The sequence below is a fragment of the Coturnix japonica genome, chromosome 5 (assembly GCF_001577835.2).
Source record: "Coturnix japonica isolate 7356 chromosome 5, Coturnix japonica 2.1, whole genome shotgun sequence".
NCBI classification, from domain to species: Eukaryota; Metazoa; Chordata; class Aves; order Galliformes; family Phasianidae; genus Coturnix; species Coturnix japonica.
In genome coordinates this window covers 45,536,716-45,554,504 of record NC_029520.1, presented here as the reverse complement: position 1 = coordinate 45,554,504, position 17,789 = coordinate 45,536,716, and the positions used below count along the sequence as shown (strand labels likewise).

General features: G+C 44.6%; 1 long non-coding RNA gene across 1 annotated transcript in view; it reads left to right on the top strand.

Moving 5' to 3' along the window:
* LOC107315341 overlaps positions 1-12,074 on the top strand; it is a 60,137-nt gene extending 48,063 nt beyond the window's left edge. Inside the window, exons 6-9 of the long non-coding RNA XR_004307357.1 lie at positions 354-1,583; positions 4,945-5,850; positions 6,180-6,271; positions 9,475-12,074. This is a non-coding gene — a long non-coding RNA (uncharacterized LOC107315341). The remainder of the gene's footprint in view (positions 1-353; positions 1,584-4,944; positions 5,851-6,179; positions 6,272-9,474) is intronic.
* Positions 12,075-17,789: the final 5,715 nt, after the last annotated feature.

The window sequence follows — 17,789 nt, the reverse complement described above, 5'->3', positions numbered from 1 at the left end:
ACTGGAAGTGAGGAGGCAGCTCCTTTCATGCGGGGGTGAGGACGGAAGAGGGAAGAGAACATCACATGGATTTTCTGCTCTGACTCACTGGCAGCATCTTTGAAGACACCTTTTTGCTCAGATGGGAGTGCATAAGCATGGTGGCTTTTCTCTTCAAGCCCTGTGAATGCTGAAGCACTGAGTTGCTTGTTTGGGTGTATGAAGGCTGAGTTAGGCCATGGTCTCAGATGTTGGTCCCAAGTGAGCTCTGCTGGTAGTGAAGTTCTCTGAGAATCACAACACACTATTTGTGTTAGACTTGCTACTGCATTTTATGTGCTTATTTCTGCTTCCATCTTCTGCCTCTTCCACAGAACAGAATAAATGAATCGGGGAAAGCTTATTGCACCAAAGCTATTGCAGTTCACTGCAAAAATGTACAAGACGACAGAAGATAACTGATTCTACTTGGCCAAATCTTGCTGTTATTACACTGGTGTAAATCACTATCCAGTCACTGGTCTTTGAGAGGCTTTATGCCACTAGAAATGACTTCCTAGCTAAAGTATGCGCCTATCCTGGATTCATTTGTCTTCTGACTTAACCAAGTAACTGACACTTCAGCAGCCTCTCAGAAATCCCTAGGCCGTGGCTGAAAGGGGCTGCTGATCTTTCTTGACCCCAGAAGACAGATCATGTCTAAACCTTCTGGATTTCTTCCCATGTCACTTCTCTGTAATATGTGTATTCAGCCGTGCTAGGATTGAACCTCCTGCCTAGGTACATGTAGCTTTGTTTTGCTGCCCTACTGTATTTTTGAATGATTCTTTAAGAATGTTCTGCCTGATGAAATGTATAGCTGGAAAACTTAACACAAATGGAAGAGATAAGTTAAGTCTGTCTTTCCCGATATTAAGTAAAATTACGTTAATGCATTTCTATGTTATTTTCTTTCTGCACATAATTTTTTCTTCTTTAGAATCTGTCCTAAAGACTATTATTCATTTATTTATTCATTTATTTTTACCATCCTGTTATGTATGTGCTTGTTTTTGTCTCGTCGTGTACAACTGCCCTGGCTTCCTTGAGGATCCTTGGTACCAGAACCATGACTTTACATGTTCCAATCGAGATCATTTGTTCTTCTCTGCACTTGTTGGCTCTGAAACAACGTCTCAGACCTTTACTTTATGCGCAATTCTCCTTCTGCTGTCTTTGTCCACTGTCCAGCTTGCCTCCTCTGTTATCTGCAGAGCCAATTTCTCACTCAAACAAAGTATTTGCTTGGTTTTGGGGAGACACCTCAGTTGCCTTTATTCTCTGCCATGTTCTTACCACATAACAGAACCTCTCTGTTCTTATTCTGCTTTCATTTATGTAACTGAACAACCTCTGTATTATTATTTCCTGTGCAAAGTTTAAGTCAGCCTGATTCTTGGCAGTCCATGTTGGTTTCTGAGCCATGATAGTCAGGAATATCATCACCAGCTGCACTTATTTTCCAGGCTGTTCCTGGGGCGGTAAAGACTCCCATAGTGATATGATTCTTCCAGCACGTCTCTGCCCAGTATCACTGCAGTGGTATTTGTCCTTGACCAGGTGAGGTTACAGTAGGGTCCCAACAAAGTCCTAGTAGACAATTGTTCCCCCGAAATAGCATGACTCAATCAGTTCTCAGTCTGTTTTTTATATTCTGCTAAATTATTTCTCTACGATCTGTGACAGTGTGTGCAGAAGCTCTACCTTGCAGCATCCCGTATGCCAGATTTCCTCCAGTGAGACTTGTTTCAGGGAGCCTATTCCTCTTGGTATTGACTATTGTTTTGGGAGTATTTCTCTTCTTGTTTAATGAAGATCTCTCTCCCTCATCTCTCAGCCTTGCATAGCTGGAGACTCAAGGTAGGTGCTTGTATGGTAATTACACAAGACAGTGTTGACTGAATAACCTGAGGCATGGCGAGGTGGGTTTACTGCAGATGCCTCTATCACCTGCAACTAATTGGCACACCTGTTGCACAGACCTGTCATACCATGGGATGTAACAGTAACAAATGAAATCTTGGTAATTGCAATCTTCCTTCAAGCTATCATTCAATTTACATTTTAATTAATTTTATAAGTCTTGTAGTTGTGAAATATTGAAGCAATTAAAGGTATGAAGGAAGGAACGTGTCAGTGTCAGTCGAGGATAGTGAGTTGAAGAGGAGAATTTGGTTCAAGGCAAAGTTGATACAAACAATGATGCTTTGCGATTTCTAATTCTGGCATGTGACATTTTCTAAGCTCTTCGGAAACTTGAACAAAATAAGCCACAGTCTTAGAGACTTCAACATTCTGAGAGACAACAACTTTGCTTAGTATTCAAAGAGAAAAGCTGAAGCAGAGGCAGTTGAGAAATGTCAGTTTATCTGTAGCAGAGCTGGGAATTAAGTCCAGACCTCTTGAGCAATCCAGGCAGATATCTTCTTTACGAGAGCATTCTTTTTACCTGAAAGCAAAAAGTAATCATATAAATACTTGTGTGCTGTTGTGAGCGTGGTCATGCTCTCATTACATAGAACTCATAATCTGGCCTCTGGCTACCAACTATTTGGAGTACTCAGAAAATGGCTGTTTCTTTAGTAACTGTTGTTAATTCTTGTGGTTGTCATATTTACTTTTAAGTCCCAGTTCCTCAATGCAGAAGCTTTACTTCTTAAGTAAAATCTTCTGGCTTGATCTGTGCTGAGATGCAGCAAAGATGTGACATCATGATTCTGTGATTCCATGATTACGTTTGGACAAGATGAGTAATATCACCAAGTCTAACCATGAATCCATTCCCACTAAGCCAAATCCCTTAGTGTCACATCTTCATGTTTCTTGAACACCTCAGTCTCCGCTTTCTACGGGCAGCTCTCTGTTCCTATGTGTGTTCTTATAAAACCTATAAGGAATGACATGGGGCAGGAAGCTTCACTTGTTCTGGGCAGCTGTGCCCAAGGAGAGCAGGGGTGGCGCAGCCTGGCTGTGACTGATGGAGGGAGCTACTCCTTGTATAGATCTGGTCTCAGAGCAGGGAGGCACTGAGCTGCTGGGCTGAGCAAACCCAGGGAGGAAAATGCCCTTTCAAGAGCAGAATTGCCAGGAGCAGAGTGATTTGTGAACACCATTTATTTTTATTCTGACTTAATTTGATTCTTCTGTACATCAATGTGTTCTTTGTTCTTTGCTGTTAACAAAATGTGGCTCTTGAATTTTACATGGTTTTACATGGCAGCTGCTGGCTGAGAAAGGATGGAAACTGACCTGAGTTTCCAGCAGGGTTTTCGGGTTCTGTCCCATGGAAAACAGGGACTGTGGTGGCTGCTGCTGCACTTGGGAATACATGCATGGCACCAGCTGCAGTGGGGCTGGTGAGGCGTAACCAGAGTGACAGATTATTCTGGAGGGAAGAGGCCTTGTGGAAAAAGGAGGAGAGGTGGGATGAAAATCGATCAGGGAGTACGGCCTGCAGGCCAAGTGTGCTGCAGCTGCCAATGTCATCAACTGCAGGCCCACGGTGCGGCGGGAGCCACCCTTTCCAAACACGGCAGAGGACATTGGATGCTCTCCCAGAAACAGGGCTGCAAACCCACCCAGAAAGGCACAGGCAAACAGAAATATTATTCTCCTGTTTAAAAAAAAGTAAAGTGATAAGATATCCAGAAAACGTCTCCTCCCTGTGCCTGCTATGAGGAGGTAGAGTGAGGCTGCAGTGAGCACACATCCCAGGCTCCAGACACCATGAGAACACTTGCTCAGATCTGATGCTATACATTAGCAAAATGGGAGAGTGGTGTGATGAGGAGCAGAGAAAATTAATATATGCTCTTTTGGTGTTGAAATTGTACTTCTGCTCCATAGGTTGAGCAACAAAAGAGAACAGCTGTGTCAATAGTTCATTATGAGTTGGGGGGGGGAGGGGGAGGGAAAAGGGTTGTTTAAAGCTATATTGGCTCATAGAAAAGGTTTAAAGGCTTTGTTTGAAGCAGTGCATGGCTCCAGCATCAAAGGAGCAGGGAGCTGCAGATGTGCTTAGAGCACCCTCTGAGCACCATGAACTCAGAGCAGCAGGAGAGTTCTGAGAGGTAAGAACAAGTGCTGGCCATTCTCAGAGCCTCAGTGCCAACAAAGATTTTCTGTCTGGGGTTTGATATGGGATCTGAAATTTGCTGACTTATACTGCTGATAGGGCGCTGATTTGGAGGAGCAGAACAAGGCAGATGTCACTGAAAGAGTCAGAAACAATATATTTGGAAACTTCAAGCTTGAGTATTTCACTTGTGGTGGCTAGGAGGTCCTTGGGTCATTTGTACTCGGCAGAGGAGAAGAGTAGTGACTGTTCACCACCCCTTTGGGACTGCAGCATGCAGAAGGGGTTGCCATTTGTCCTGTGCTAGGGAAACATCCAAGTGGAGACTTCACTGATGGCTACAACTCAGGGAGCTGGGTTGTATTTCTGAGCAGCCAAGCTCATACTGGGGCACCACTGCTGCTCCTTCTACCATTTTTTCCACTGAATGCTAACCCTTTCAGTAGCACTTTTTGTTTATTTTCTCCTGCAATCTCATGTGAATATGAATTGCTTACCTCAGAGTTCATGTTGTCTATTCTATGCTCTCCTTAGGAGATGAAGCCTTAGATGTATTTCTATAGGGAAAATGCTGAAGCTGTACATTTTATAGGTAAGATGCCAGCTGATGCAGCAAGTTTTATTCTGAAAGTTAGAGGTGCCCAATTGAAAAATGGCATCTCTCTGTCATTGATGTGAATATTTGTGTCGTACCCAAAGTGATTACTCCAGAGAGAAAATACTTCTGTCTTTTCATTTGTCTTGGAAATCTCTAAAGACCCCTGATATCACAGGTTTTGCATGTTGTTTTCTTTTGTGTCCTGTGTGGTGAGCCCTTTTCTCTTAATTTTAAGCATCTCTATGCGGGTGAGACAGATTGCTCTTTACAAACATCTCTCTCCATTGATTACAAAGGGAACAGCTCAGAGTATGCAAGCTACTGAAGTTAATATGGCCAGAAGTGTTCAGCAGCCTGGGTTTTCCTGCATGTTGCACTGCAGAGTTACCTGCCTGCCTTCTCTGTGCTCCTCTATAGGGGCTTGCCAAGGCTTTATCTGTATCTGAACCACTGATCTCACCGAACTCATTAAAGGAAGATTGATTGATTCAATCTGTGTGTATCTGAGGGCTGTTTCTCTTGGAAGATCATGGTGTTTGGCAATGGCAGAGCTCAAGGTTTCTACCAGCCCATTTCTGTTGCTCTCTAGGCAGTTGCTGAAGGCATAGTTCTCACTAGCTTATTTCCAGTTCTCCGTGTGCATCCCCTTGGTGTCTGAGCAGTGGACCTCACAGCAGTCCCTTGTCATAGGCTGCTTCTGCACAGCTCATGAGCAGAGACATGTCCACATAGCTAATTCTCTCCCAGGACTAGAGTTGAACTGAGAGAAAGGCAGCATTCCTTCAGAGCAGAGTGGCAGAAAGGAAGATTGCCTGAGATGGCACTTGATTAGCAGCATCCTTCATGCCCTATCCTCCACATCTGATGTGGGCAATCAGGAGGAGGTGTTGCCAAGGCTACAGAATCTTGTCAGTCTGTTCCAGGTCCTCTGTGACTTCCCTCTCCCCTCTTCCTTCCCTAACCCTGCCCAGACTTTCTGTTTAAATACCATCTGTTTCAGCTGCAATTTGCACAAGTGTCCCCAAGGGCTTTACTCTCAGCTCTCTGTAATCTGCCCTTTGTATGCAAACCCTCTTCGAGATGGTCTTGTCATGCAGAACATACACTTGTCTTTGAGAAGCGATAAAATAGGGATGTGAAGCAACAGAAGACAAAGCAGGTCAGGTCTGATGTTGTTGCTGTCAGCGCCTGATTCACCTGCAGATAGTTCCTGAGATCAACTTGCCAACAAAGCAAGACAAGATTTTGCCTTAGCTGGTGAAAGTGTTAATGGAAGATCCTCAGTAATGAACTCTCTGCTGTGTATCCCTGCTCATATTTTGCAAGCAAAATACTTATTGGTGTCAGCAGGGATTTCAGGCGTGGAGTAATGACTTTGCCATGGTGATCCACATCACTGATGCAGATCAAACCAGGTTTAAAATTGGCTCAGTTTCAAAGATCGGATGCTAATTCTCCTCTGCTTTCACCCCATGTTTTCTTTTGTAGAAAAACAAATTTGAGGTAGATAAGCAGGAATGTTGCTGGCAAAGAACATCCCCCAGTCAGTCAGGCTGATGCTGTTCTAAAGAAATTCAAAGGTAAGATGAGTCTTTTCCCAGCAGATTCACAGTAGAGCGTTTTTCAGTGTCTGACCAACATATGTGCTTCTTGCAGTATTGCTGGAGGTGCAAGTACTATCAGAATCCCTAGGATTTACACATGTAATCACCTTCCTTCTTTCACTGTTTCATGTGTACACCAAACTTTGCAATACTTTTGCTGCCAGCATCACTTTTGGTAAAACCTGTTGCTGTTCTGTTGCAGGCTGCCCTTCCAGAGCTACTTGCAAGCAAAGCTCCTCACCTGGTGCTTCTCGTTAGGAGACACTTTTCCCACTGTTTTTCAGTCTGTGGTCTTTTACAGTCTGGGCTGAAGTCATGGAATGGCTTAGGTTGGAATGGATCTTAAAGATCATTGAGTTCCAACCCCCTTCCAAGGGCTGGTTACCTCTCACCACATCCAACCTGGGCTTGAACATCTCTAGGGATGGGGTACCCACAGCTCTCTGAGCAGCAGTGCCATGGCCTCACCCCACCCTCTGAGTAATGAGTTTTCTCTTAACCTGAGAAATATAATATTAGAACATATTCTGATGTAGCCAAGTGATTTGATATTTGCTGCATATATAAAGATGTTGACCTAAAACAGCAGTTTCTGCGGATAAAGCATAAAAAAAGTGTATTGTTTTGCCCATGTTATGAAATGCTTGAAGGAATGATTTAAAATTTGATGAGGGTGTTGTAGCAAGGGCATCTTTGTCCGTGAAAATTCCAATTAATGGAGTTTAATGTGTGAGCCTTAGTGATAATCACAGTTTGCATGGGAACGCTTGCAGGATTTCACAGGTGAATTCTCCACACATCTCTCCTTTCCATGAGCTCTGTGTACTGTAAGGAAGAGAACTGTGGAGCTATCAAAGCAGCATTGCGCTCTCTTTTCCCCTCTGTCTGCACCCCATAGAACTCTGGGCCTGGTGCTGGCTGGAGCTTCCCTTAAGTTCTAGCGCTAGCAGATGTTTCCTTCAACCCAGCAATGAACTTTTCTGCTGATGTCTTATCTTGTTTTTCATCTTGCAAATGAAGCAGTGTGCTCTGAGGCAAGGAAGAGTGCCTAGGGACATGATGGAGCTGCTTCTCACAAGGTCTGTCTTCTGAGACTTTATTCCAGTCCCATGGGGTCTCACCTACCTCCTGGGCTTGTCCAACAGTGGTCCCAGGGGTCAAGGCACCAAGAGATCCTGATGAAGGAGAACATGAGCACTTTCCTCCAGCTATCACCTACACTCATTCTTGATGTCTCCATGTGTCAGCTCCCTAACTTAAGAGGAGCCTTCACTCCTTTGTGTTCTGAGGACTTTCAGTTAAATGGGAGACAGGAGAAGGGCAAGAAGGAGAAATTACAGACAGGAGATGCTGCAAAGGAGCAAGGAGGGGGTGGAAAGATATGTCACAGTCATCTGCATGGCTGAGGAAGGGCAACTGATGCTAAGATGGTCATCAAATGGGGTAGAGCAGGTACTATCACAGTCCTCTGTTCCTGGGAGAACAGAAAGTCTTCCCTGTGGGGCTGACACTGCAGTCCCCTCTGCACACTGCTCAAGGGACTGAGAGCAAACAAGAATGGATCCAAGCTTAACAGGACTCACATGGAAAAGATGAGAGGAAGGCGTTTTGCTCTGCACGCCCAGAGCACAGGGATTTCTGCCTTGGCTGTTTCTGCTGGGTGTGCTGAAAGGTCAGCAATATTTGAAGCCAACCAGCCAATAGCTATTTTTGGCTCCTACTTTGCAAACACCACATCTGAAACAACGAGTTATTTTTGTCCGTCAGGATTTCTCTGATAACTTTGCTCAGTACAATGTTAAATAATCAAATCCTGCAGGAATAACAGTGCTGTATTATAATCCCCTATTATCAGATATGCAGAGGCACACAGGGGCGTGTGTGTATGAAGGGAGAGCTTAAATCTTTTAGCAAATACAAAGGAATATTTATATTATTCATAGCATCTGAGTCCCCATATTGCAGTGATTTGGAGTATCGCGTAGGTGTGCATAGAGGTGTGTGGATTTTTAAACAAGGGATACTTGTCCCAACAGGAGACAATATTAAGAGCTATTGTCCTCTGCTGCTTTTTAGCAATACGGGAGCAGAACGTGGCTGGTGTGACAAGGAGCAGCTGAGGCGCCTGCAGAGCCCAACTCCTACACATGCACTGTCACTGCAGCTTCCTCCGCAGCTGTGCTGTGGTAACACCTCCCTTTGCCCATGAAAAGCCTGGTGGAAATGGAGCGCACTGATTTGTGAGTCACTGGTAGCACTGCTGCAGCAGCCACAATGGAGAGAAGTTCCCAGCTGCTGGCTTACTGTGGTCTGTGTCACACAGACAGAACGGGACAAGAGGTGTCCTTTGCTAAACGCTAAATAGACTCAGGAAAGACAGAAAGCGAAAAATGACTCTAGAGAATACAGATGTGGATAAGAATTTTGTAATACCTAACTCATTACTAGAGGGGTTAAGCATGAAAATCTCACAGGCCATCTGCCCCTGCACAAAGAGCATTTTTTTTAAACATCCTATTTAGATGCCAAAAAAACATCTGGTTTTCAAGCACGTTCTTCGTTGCAGGTGAGGATCTGTTATGATAGGACAAGGGGAAATGGTTTCAGAATAAAAGAGGAGATTAGAAGGGGTGTGAGGACAAAGTGTTTTAAGTATGGGTGATGAGGCACTGGAACAGATTGTCCAGAGAGGTGGTGGATGCTTCATCCTTGGAGACAGCCAAGGTCTGACTGAATGGGGCTCCCTCTTTTAATCTGAATCTCCCCTCTTTTAATATTTCAGCGTGCTTAGTAGGGTATCTCAGTGTCTGCTTTGGTGAGCCTCCTGATCTGCAAGATGCACAGGATTCTGGCCCTGGAGTTTATGTCCTCAGATTAAGTTCTTACTATGAGAGTGGTGAGGTGCTGGAACAGGCTGCTCAGAGAGGTTGTAGATGCCTTGTCCCTGGAGGTGTTCAAGGTGTTGAATAGGGCCCTGGGCAACCTGGTCTAGCATTAAACATGGAGATTGGTGGCCCTGCCTGTGGCAGGGGCGGCGGGTTGGGGATTCATTATCCTTGAGGTCATTTCCAACCCAGGCCATTCTGTGATGGGTCTGGCCCAGCAGCGGAAAGTAGGCTTGATATGGTGAGAGATCTTGGAGCCTTTTTATCTGACTTATGTTTTTTTTTCCTCTCTAGACCATGTTCTTTCATGACTCCAACATCCAGAGTCCAGGACGCTATCATCAAATCTCAATATGTTTTTTTTTCTGAGGATTGTTCTTAGCCTTTTGTACTACAGAGAACTGATTGAAAATGCAGTATGTCTTTTCTTTCTGCTGCAAAGAGCAACCAGGGAGCCCAGATCTATCTGCTTTATATCTTGCAATTAAAATCAATTACAGATTTTTTTGCACACCTGGAGCTGTCAGTGCTACAGCTCAGAGGTCCCTGTGCCTGGACCACCCAGCTTTGCAAATATCTGCACAGATACACGCGTCTCCAATTGGTAATGCATTTTGCAATAGCTGTCTCAGTGTCTTTAAACAAGTACTCAATACTCTGAACATTCACGTTGCAAAGCACTGGCCTCTTTTGGAGTATTTGTCTGCTTTTTGTGTGTGTGATGGAGAGGCTGCTTTCACTCTGTCAGAAGGAAGATTACATATGCAGTTGCATATTTGGGTTGCTCATCTTATGGAGTGCTGAACAGGCTTCCTAAGCAATGCTTCAGGCCTTTGCTTAACACTCAAAATGAGCTCTGCATTTTCTGGCTCAAAAAGACTTTTGAGCACAATGAATCAAAAAGGGGATGATTTTTGAAGCACTCGTATGGGAAATTTATGGCTTTGCTTCTTTCCAAGATGAAAAACCTGATGTAGGCTATAAATTTACTTAGAGGTTTGCCTTTATAACTGAGCTTGCGACTTCTCATGGGAAACAGAAAATGGGTAGGTATAAATCAACCTGCTCTAAATGGAATGGCTGGGACTTCAGAAAGAGAAATCTAGTCCAAAGGACACGCTCTTTGTTGTGGAATTAGGCAGAGATCAAATCCTTTGTTATCATTTCATGCACAAAGATCCTCTGGTATGAATCCTATGGCACTTTTGGCCAGGTGAGCTGGTGTGAGTAGGAGCAGAGCCAGGGAGGATGCAGGCTATAAAACCCTTCTTGAGCCCTCTAACATTTTCCTCTTGTTCCAAGAAAGACAGAGATGTTCTCCCACTACTGGCAAGGAGAAAGAATGGGATAGGTTGAATTGGGGCAGCACAAGGAGCTGTAGGATAAATTCCTTGGAGCCCTGGGGCTACAGTGTGTGGTGGTGCCAGCAGGAGCCCAGCGGGGCCTCATGCTGCAGCTCTGCTTGGTGATCCCACACACCTACAGCCAGTCTTGGCTACCGACATGCACAGGCTGTGCTGGTCATCCCACACAGCAATGTGAAAGCAGATCCCAAACTGCTCTGCTGGGACAGAGGGAAATAAAATTGAACTACAACAGGGAACCAAACCCGTGTTTAATCCTGATCAGTTTACATTGAAACATGGCTGCTGACAGGTTATTTTGGTTAAAAAAGAAAGCAAGGGCTCATTGTGTCCCTCGTTCTGCTGCCTACTTCCTATGGGTGGAGTTGTGCTGAAATCAGCTGGAGCCCTTCCACATACGGCCAACGGCAGGATTAGCAGCAATGTTTTGCAAATATCTCTCTTACTCAAATAACGTATTAACTAAAATGCTCCACTGAGCTGCAATCATTACTAGAGTTGTTTTAGCTTATGGTTTCTATGGTGAGTAGTATGTTTTTGGAAGCAGGTCGAGGCTTTTTTTTTTCCTCCACTTGGAAACGCTGCATTGAAGAAAGAGGAGATTGTTCAAGGATTTCAAACATGTTTTTCTGAAATATGCTTTCCTTTTCAGTGTTTGGTAATACAACTTCATTTGCATGATGCTACAGGCTGTAGGCTAAAGTGCTCGGCTGGATGATTTTTTAACAAGATACAGAGATGCCACAGAATTAGGTGCACATTCAGCGAAAAGCCAAGCGATGCTCCAGTTTGCAACTCCAGAGAAGCACTGGAGATGCTTGTGGCATCACACAGGGTGCAGTGCAGTGCTTGGGGCTGAACACAACATGGAACAAATCTCTGCATTAGAGCACAGGACACAGAGAGGCGAGTCCCACCATTCACTCTGCAAAAAGTTGTTGACCATCCCTCCACTCTGTAGTCTGGGGACGTGGCTCCTCAGCCCAGCTCCCTCTGGCCTGTTTGCATCCAACAGAGGCAGCTGCGTCCTGGACAAGAGAGGTGGGTGTGTAGCAACATCAGGCGACTGCTGATAGGAATGTGGAATATTTGAACTATTTCATTTTTCATGTAGAAAGCTCAGTGTCGGCACAAGAAATGCAACACAAAAGCAAACATCTAAAAAGGAGAAGAGGCAAAGACTGAACAGTAACAGGTTTTGGTAACTGTGTGCACATTTCCACACATTAATCAGAAGATGAAATTCTTAAATCATGGCAATATCACCACTAGATTCTATGTAAACTCTTATATAGCGTATGATTACTCTTGTCTGATTTGCTAAGCAGCAATGGTCAATGTCACGTTGTGTAGGTATCAGAAGAATTATTTGGTAGGCTTTTTAAAGATTTCTGAAAAACTAGAGATATAAATTACTGCTGTTAAGTTTGGAACGAAAAGAGGAAAAATGCAAAGATTGTCAATGCTCTTAATCAGTTCATCATAGAGTGTGGTGAGGCACTGGCACAGGCTGCCCAGAGAAGCTGTGAATGCCCCATTACTGAAGATGTTCAAGGCCAGACTGGATGGGGCCTTGGACAACCTGATCTAGTGCCTGATTTAGTGGTTGGTAACCCTGTCTGTGGCAGGTGGATTGAAATGCATGGACCTTGGGGTCCCAACTGTGAGGATATTCATAAATCCCACAGGTGTATATGGGATATGGAAGTCAGATGTGACAATGCAGAGTATTGAACTCAGGAAAAGCAGATGTCTCCAGAAAGCAAAGATGGAAAGGATGAAAATCTGGGGACCGAACACAAAAACCTCCATATGTGACTTCATCTCAATTAAATGAAATGGCTATGCTGATGGATGGGATGAAACCAGAACCAGAGCAGCAGCCTAGGGACTCCTACAGCCCAGCAACGCTTTACCCCTGATTAATACGCCTACCTCTGAATCATTTATGGATACTTGGAGATTGCTTGCGAAGTTCAGAGGCAAGAGGCAGGAGGAGGAAGTGCAGTGCAGCACAGCGCGTGCATTGGCTCCCAGCAGTGTGTCCATCTGCTCGCGTGTGCTAACGAAGGCCTGCTGCGCTGTGCCTTTCAGAGAGCTCCCATCTTTGGGGCCTGCTGCATTAATCTTTAATAGGTGCTTTGTGTGCTTGTCATGTAGGAGTGCAAAGGCTGAAAATAAACTTCCTAGCCAATTTGGTGCACATTAGCTAACTTTTGCTCTGGGCTGTGGGACAAATGTAGCAGCCTCTGGGGCAGTAGAGACTGGGTTGTGTTGCACCATAAGGAATCACAACTTCTCTTTTTTAATCCTTCCTTTGTTTGAGCAACCTGAGTTTTTCAGTAAGACACAGCTCACGGGGAAAGCCATGGATTCAGAAGGAGGCGCCAAGTGGTCCAAATCATACAATCCTGAATATTACAAAGACCATTAAGGTAATCTAGTCCAACCATCCACCCATCCCACCATGCCCAGTAAAACATGTCCCTCAGTGCCACATCTCTACAACTCTTGAATACCTCCAGGGACAGTGAATCTACCACCTCCCTGAGCAGCCTGTGCCAATGCATTCCCACTCACTGAGAAGACAGTTTTCCCAATGTCTAACCTGAACCTTTGCTGGTACAGCTTGAAGCCATTACCACTTGTCTTATCCAATGCCCACGTTCAATGCATTACTCACCTTGATGCAGATCCACAGCCAGGGGAATTACCTCTGTGCACACTTGATCACAGAAGAACATTGGGTTGAAGTTTTGTGAGCACAGCTGCATGGACAAAGTTGGGGTTATTTTAAGCTTTTGTGTTATGAATTGAGCTACTTTAATACAGCTTCATTAGCTGTTTTTGTACATCAGAGATTCCTGCCCTTTGGTGTATATTGTATCTTTCTCTGCAGAGCTGATGTTCACTTGAGGAGTGTTAGAGATTTGATATTTAGTGTCACGTGCTCTGTGCCTCCATCTCATTCTGTGTATGTTTAACTCCTGTAGACTGTGGTTCACCATGGTAGAGTACTCACATATCTACCCGCTGCTATGTGTCGTCTACTATAGATGTTACAGAAACTCTGCTGTCTGTGAATGCTCCAGGTGGGATCATGTTATAGTGACAGCCATATTCTGCTCTGATGTAAAACATGGTCTCATCCTGCCACCTGCATCACACTTCTACCACGATCTTGTAAGAACTTGCAGCATTTTGAATTCAAAACATAAAAATATGCAGTGTGTGGAAATGTCCTCGTAAGTAGGCATGGCTCCATATGCAGGAAGGTTTTACTAAAGCTCAGCAGCATCTGGTTCTCATTTTGGAAATCAGTCATGTATCCAGTTTTATGGGGCTGAAACACAAGAGGTCAAATGACTTCAAGTCAGGCACCAAGTTGGTGGACCAGGTTGATTTATACCTCCAGATGCTCTTATTTCTCTCCTTTTGCCTCTCAGTTTTACAAATGCATATGAAATATACTTTCCAGCATTAATCAGGTATTGCTTCTCTCTCCTCCCATGACCTACACACATTCATGTGTTAGAACTCCATAAGATCACATAACGGTGTTCTCCCAAGCTCTCTGGTTAGCTGTGTATAGTGGACTTTGCCAAAACCCCACGTAAGTGCTGTGCTTTATATACCTAGGTCATTTGTATGCAATTTTTATTGTAAATCTGGAATAGCAAGCACAGCTCTTGGCAGAGTTCTGCATGGCAGAACGAGTTTATATCTTCATAGAAATGCATGAGAGCTTTTCTGGGGAAAAAAAGATAAGTTAACTTATCTCAGGTTTTTCTAGCAATGCAAGAGTACTCTGGGCAGGTATCTGCGGAGTCACTGAATTGCTGCTTTTACATTGTTTGTAGGCAGCTCTCGTACCACTTCAACTACAGTACATTAAGAACGTTTCTGTAAAGCGAGGTTTCAAACACCCTTTTTCTGTTCTTTCTTCCCTCCCCTCAGTGTCCAATGGCATCTCAATGCAGTCGGCCCAAAGCAATGCCACCAGATCTGGGGGGTTTCTATCAGTTTATCTGTGGCCATGGTTTGTACCCATACACCAAAACCATGTAGTATTTTAATCGCTTCTTTTTCTCATAATGTATATGGAAGACACATAGATGACTTCTAGTGAGCGGTGGCTCAGTTTCTGCTCTTACTTTGAATCACTTGAAACGAGACTTAGCTCTGCGTGCATGAACTAGGCTTAAACAGGTAAAAGGGTGAGGAAGAGTACTGGGCTCTTTGTCATGCCTGGAATTTGTTTAAAACCTCAGGAATGGATTCAGCACTTTATTTAACCCAGCCCAGCTATAAATAGGCAGTGAGCCCTTAGCCTGTGTGTGAACTGGGGAACTCAGGTGTGCCTCCTCAGTTGCAATTACACTTGGGTGTACACTTGAATTTGAGTCCTGTCCCTATGCTAAAGGATCGTTAAATGTAACCAGGGCACCGGATGTGGTACAAAGGGAGAGCCTGAGTAGAACAGAGGAGCCGGGGCTGGCAGGGCCAGGCAACTGCTTCAGTTTTGTTCTTCTTTTCTTGCTTATGTTCTGGTTTTGCTTTAAACACCAAGTCTTCCCAGTGTTTAACATGCTGGTTTTCATCCTGTGCCATTTTACTTTGTGCTGACCCTGTATTTTTGCCACAATGCTGTGCTCACAGAACTTGGTGAAATGAAAGGGTGAATTCTGGAGGACACGTGAGCACTCCAAGGCCAGATAGGCTGGGCTGACAGAATCATCGAATGGAATCATAGAATCATTAATGCTGGAAAAGACCATTAAGATCATCTCGTCCAATCCTCAAATCATCCAGTCTGACTGATAGGACAGCCCAGCTCCTGGCTCTGGCTGTATGCCCAAGCAGCATCCTAGAGGCTGTATCCCCTACTGAATGGTAATGTGGGGGAGTGCAGCTGTCAGGGCACAGAGGACACCTGAGTATCTGACAATACCCAACCTACGTTCTGTAAATTAAATGACTAATTCATAAAGAGAGCCTGTCACACTCCAGGAGCCTTGCTGAAGCAGAACGCTGGCTTGATTGCAAACATCCATTTAAGTGTTGGAGAGAAGGGAGGGAAATGCTTTATCGGCATTCTTAGAGGAAAATTGCAACTCCTTAATGTTTTGAGTTTAATTTCTTTCAATGAAAACTTTAAAAAAGAAAAAAGAAAAAAAAACCCAACCCTTTGTTATAATCCTTGTTTTTCAGAATGGAATGAATTCAAACAATGTGAAGTTACTGTCCCTGAAATGAAAGCCACTGTGTCAAAGACAAAAGGAGGAAAGGTGTCCTGCTGCAATGCAGGTGGAAGAAGTACACACAGGTAGCAGCTTTTGTAGCAGGATCGTGAGGGATGTTCTGCATCCATCATGGGTGTCAGGACTCCCTGCTGCTGTCAGGGATCACTTGAATTCCCACACATACTGGATTTGAAGAAAATAAAAATGCTGCCAAGAAAAGCCACAATTTATGATGTGATTTTGTCTATGGTAACCATGGTGAGGCACTGGCACAGGTTGCCCAGAGAGATGGTGGGTGCTCCATCCCTGGAGACAGCCAAGGTCAGGCTGGACAGGGCTCTGAGAACCTGATGGAGCTGTGGGTGTCCCTGTTCAGTGCAGAGGGCTGGAATAAATGGCCTTTAAATGTTAATGTTAAATAGGGGTTAGGGTCAGTCTCCTTATGTGGGGAAATCTACACCTGGACTACAGATTTTCCATGCATGGCACAAGTGAAACACCAGTATGGAGTAACAGCAAGCATCAGGTTCACAGTGCACGGCGCCAAGGCCGGGGTCATGGCCTCTCCTTTGGGCTCAGACAATTTCACTTTCAGGACTGGTGTTGCCCACCAGGCACCACCCACTGTGGGTGGCAGGGCCACTCATGGCTACTGAAGGGCTGGTTGTACCCCAGCAGCACTCCTTGCTATTGCAGTGAGAAGAGCCTCTCAAAAGTGAAACAGTGACAGAGCCTCCACCCCTATTTATTCAATCCCTAACATTTGGGTAAGGTGACGTTTTTGGAAAATCATTTGTTTGTTCAGTGCTGACTATCTCTAGCTCTTATCTTCTCTGCCACATGACCCCGCTCTCCTTGCAGGAGTATAGGTTTCCAGTAATGTGAGTTCCTGCTGGGCTCTATAAAAGCCTTTCCAGAAAATGCTAAAATAGTGCATCGCATTAGGAAGGCTGTGACTGTGACATGGGATGAGGGCCACCAGGAACAGCCCAGCAGCAGCAACGAGGTCTGAGGTGCTGCCCTAGCAGGGCACAGGGGAAGAGGTTGTAGTGAGATGGTTGTTCTCTCAGGTAACAGTGATAGGACAAGAGGTAACACACTTAAGTTGTGCCAGGAGTGGCTCAGGTTGGTTATTAGGTAACATTTTTTCTAAGATAGAGCGGCAGAGCATTGGCACAGGCTGCCCAGGGAGGTGATGGAATCACCATCCCTGGAGGTGTTCCAGAACCATGGAGATGTGGCACTGAGGGGCATGGTCAGTGGGCACGGTGGGGATGGGCTGGTTGTTGGACTAGATGATCTGGGACGGCATTTCCAACTGTAATGATTCAGTGATTCTACAATTTTAGGTGGAGAGAGTGAGTGCTGTGGGCATGAGACTGAGCTGAGCTGTGGAGGAGCCATGGGATAGAGGGCAGCAGTGGGACAGCAGCTGCCCAAGACTTTCTCTGGGCTTTTAGACCAATGCACTGCAGCTACACCACATCCAATCAGTCTGTTATAGGCATTTAATAGGCTAAATGGTGTAGTACATCTACTGAACATACATTAGTCGAGTATTATGTACAGGTGGCATCTTACAAAATTAGAAAGAACAGAAACAGAGCAAAATCCAACAACGCCTTACTCCATAAAACTTCCTTTCTGCGCTACATGAAATATTCTACAAGCTGGACTAGAAAAATATGACTGAATGTCTTCTTTTTTTTTTTTTCTTTTTTTTTTTCCTTTTTCCTTTTTTGTTTCTACAAAGCTTTTCATCCAGGAAAAAAATACAAAACAATGACTGAGTTTATCATAGAGACAACACTTGCACACAGACAAAGTAAGTGGATGATCATAGACCTGCAAGTTGAATAAATAGGGCCTGTTCATATAAAACAAGTTTCTCTCTATCTTGCTCACCTACTTTAGGGCCTCTGGCCCCAGAAAAATAAAAGCAGGAGGAGGAGTTTGGCTTTGCGTGATGGTTAAACTGGGGCCACAGAGCTTCAGTGGAAAG